Consider the following 4023-nt stretch of genomic DNA (forward strand, 5'->3'; position numbering starts at 1 on the left):
CTAGTCTATAGTCTAGTCTATAGTCTAGTCTATAGTCTAGTCTATAGTCTAGTCTATAGTCTAGTCTATAGTCTAGTCTATAGTCTAGCCTACAGTCTAGTCTATAGTGCAGTCTATAGATTAGTTTATAGTATAGTTTGTAGTCTAGTCTATAGTTTAGTTTATATTCTTATAGTCTAGTCTATAGTCTAGTCTATAATCTTGTATATATTCCTGTCTAATATCTAGCCTATTGTCGACTCTAGCAGAAAGCTAGTGTATTAATAACTAAATGCATGAAAACAGTGAACAGTTGAAACAGTGCTTGTAAAGAATGCATTCTACTATTGGTTTTCATTTTCACCTTCGTAATAAAAATTTACCGACAGCGTTTAAAAGTCCTTGTTATTCTCATTTAAATACTGCGTTGGTTAAATAAATTCTTTCAAACTTTAGTCCTAAAAATAAACAACTTTTTTTAAGATGTTTCCAATTAGATTTACTCTTAATGCTGTCATTACTAATAGCATAAAAAGTCAAAAAAGGTCAGTATCATTATCAATTGTAGTTTTATTTTTACTTATTAATATCCGATTCATTTGTTAAAGGCTTTTTCGTTTTTATTTTTAATCATTGTAGCTGGAAAATGTATAAGAATCATATACTTATGAATGACTTAATAATTTGTTATGAAACTTATGTGTGTGTGTGTGTGCGAATGTTCTTATCGGAATCTAAAATTTGCAGCAATTTGTTTCCATTTATATAATTAGTTTCTTTTTGAACTTTTATTTGAAGAAATAGTCTATAGACTAGACTATTGACTATATACTAATTTTCGTACTAGTCTATGAATTGATTTATTGAGAAGTTTATGGAATAGTCTATTGACTAGATTACTGACTTTTTGCAATGAAGATAAGCTACTTTTGGAGGTACGTTTTTGTTTTTAAACTTTAGGAGAAGATCTAAAAATTTTTTGTACAATTTCTATGCTAAATACATGTATAAGGTGCTTATCAACAACATTTATATTTTATTGCTTTTGATAAGCAATTACATATTTTTATTCTAAACTATAAGGGATTTCCCCATATTGCTAAAGATTCTTTCCAAGCTTTGTTAAATATTATTCGTAGACTTTAGTTTGCTTTAAATATATTCAGAAAAAGTTTATTAATATTTTTATTTATTTAGTTTATCATCTAAACTGATAAACTTTTTAAATATTTTTACGTTTGAATTACATTCATTATTACAAAGTAATACATACATACTTGTGAAATTATCAACAAATTCATAGAATTTAAATATTTTGTCTTAATTTTAAAATAGAGCTTAAAATTTACTACCTGCAATTAATTTCATAATTGTTGGCAACTGCAATGACAGTACAATAGTAATTAAATAAAAAACAAGTAGGAAAGTATAGTCGGGCATGGCCGACCATATAATACCCTACACCATGAGTATATTTAAAAAAAATTGTATTTTTTATAAAGAAACGTTTATGTTGAATATTAGCATAATTCCAAAATATTTAAGCAATTTATTGATAAAAAACTAAAATTTCTAAATGAGGCTTTATATAGGTCAAATATGGGCCGATCCTCGGTAAATTTGGGAAAAGGATATATTTTTAAATAACAGTTAGTTTGTTGAGTTTCATTGCGATACCAATGGTTACAAGTCAATTTTAGACGTTTAAGACATTTTTGAAGGGGGTTTGTATGGGGGCTAGGGTCAAATAAGGGCCGATCCTTACGAAAATCTGCAGTGTCATTTATACTTATATAAAACTTATTTGTGCCAATTTTTAGAGAGATAATAGAATATTGAACGTAATTATGGCATAAAAGGTTCAAATCGGGAGGTACGGTTGTATGGGGGCTAGGTGAAATAATGGACCGATTTCAACCATTTTCAATAGGCTTCGTCCCTGTGCCAAAAAACATCATCAAATTATCTCGAAAATTGCGGCCTGTGCCTTGCGCACAAGGTTTACATGGACAGCCAGCCAGCTGGACAGACGGACATGTCTTAATCGACTCAAAAAATTATTCTGAATCGATCGGTATACTTAAAGGTGGTTATTGGACCAATATTTTTGTATGTTACAAACATCAGCATAATTGCTAGACTTTAGATAATTTTTTTTTTTTCATAATATATACATAAAAGCTCTACAATAACTCTGGCAAATTAAGACACTTCTTTAAAATCATATATTTTTTTAGAAAAAATAATTGATTATCATTAAACATTATACTATTTTAATAAAAAACTAAAATTTTTACCCTAAAAACTAAAAAATTCTAATAAAAATTTAAATTTTCGAAAAAAACGTTTAAAAATACTTTGGCCGCAATATTTTGCTTAATTTAACGGCGTTTACAATATTTAATCAGTCGACTTTGGTCTCTTGAATGAAATCAAGCACACAAACTGTTGTTTTCATAATAACAGTTTTTTATTTAAAAAACAAATGTTAAAGTAACATAACATACTGTAAACATTTTTTGTCATGTTGTGTAGAAACGGCCTTTATATCTTCACCCTTTTATTTATTTCTGACATTGAATTGACAATTCATCATCAGTTTTTTTCTTCATATGTTTTTATTATTGTTCTGTTTATTTCTCCTCTGCTATTGGTGTTGTTTTTTTTCTGTGTGCGTAGAAAAGAACTTCAACATTCTTTAATTAAAACGTTGGAAATTTATAGAGAAAATTGAAAATAATTTTTAAAAGTGTTAAAGTTTTTTAATAAATTTGTTATAAAGCAAATTAAAAAGTGAATAAACTTTAAAATAAACGTGTAAACTAAGAAAACAACAAACGTAAAGAACAATGCATACGGCTGTTTTTTGGCGGAATGGAGGTGATAAATTTCTTTTATTTTTTTTGTTATTTACTTTGTTAATTATTTGCATATTTGCTAAAAAATTAGTTAAAATTTTATGATAACGTTGAATATTTTTTTAAAAAGAAAACTTTCGCATTTGTTAAATTGTGCAAATATTAGTTGTAGTAGTCACCTTAGTTTACAACAACAAAATATGCATTAGAAAAAGTGTAATAATTTACAACAATTTATTGTTATGCACGTCTTGTCAAGATAATTTTTCTACGTCAGTCCGTACCAGTGAGTGTTCCAGTAGTCATTAAGTTGCTGCTGGTTTTATGAACAAAAAAAAAATAAACAAATGAAACCTTGAATGACCAGTCTAAATTATTAATTTTATTTTTGCGATTTACTTTAGTTAATCAAATGTTTATCTTTTAATAAGAGGCCCCTCTTTAAATTTTCATTAAAAATTGTTTGTCAAAAAATGAATTAAGATAAGTTTTTGTTTTATAGTATAATAATGGGAAACGGTATTAAGTGTTAAAAGTGTAAAATGCAAAACTATTGATTAAAACTTTCTGATTCAAAATGTCATGTCCAAGCTACTGACCAGCCGTCTCTCCATGTAAAACTTGAGTTACCGGCCTCAATTTTAAAGATGGTATGTTATGGTGTTCAGTTTGCAAAATACTTACACTTGGGTTCTGTTGTTCCTCTTTGTGATACCTGTAAAGATAATTTTAAAAGAAAGTGAATAAAACTCATGTCCATGCTACTGACCAGCCATCTGTCCGTGTAAACCTTGTGAGTAAGTTACCGGGTTCAATTTTAAAGGCTGCAAAACACACTTGTGTTCTGTTGTTCCCCATTGTGATAATGATAACAGAAAAAGAGAAAGTGGCGAATAGTTTTAGGATAAGTTCAAAAAATGTTTGGAAAAGGCTTAAAGATAATTTGATGAAATTTGTCCCACGAACGATGTCTGTTGAAGTGAAAGTAATCCAAAGATAGAGAAAGTAATCCAAAGATAGAGATTGAAAACACTAGAAAACACAAAACTAACATAAAAAGACAAGAAAGGAATGATGTTGATTCTATCTATCTATCTATCTATCTATCTATCTATCTATCTATCTATCTATCTATCTATCTATCTATCTATCTATCTATCTATCTATCTATCTATCTATCTATCTA

General features: G+C 28.0%; 1 protein-coding gene across 4 annotated transcripts in view; it reads right to left on the minus strand.

Moving 5' to 3' along the window:
* Positions 1–4023, minus strand: part of LOC111677910 (TLD domain-containing protein 2) — a 105370-nt gene that overhangs the window by 60090 nt on the left and 41257 nt on the right. The gene's annotated exons all lie outside the window — the stretch shown is intronic.

Source organism: Lucilia cuprina, chromosome 4 (genome assembly GCF_022045245.1).
Source record: "Lucilia cuprina isolate Lc7/37 chromosome 4, ASM2204524v1, whole genome shotgun sequence".
NCBI lineage: Eukaryota > Metazoa > Arthropoda > Insecta > Diptera > Calliphoridae > Lucilia > Lucilia cuprina.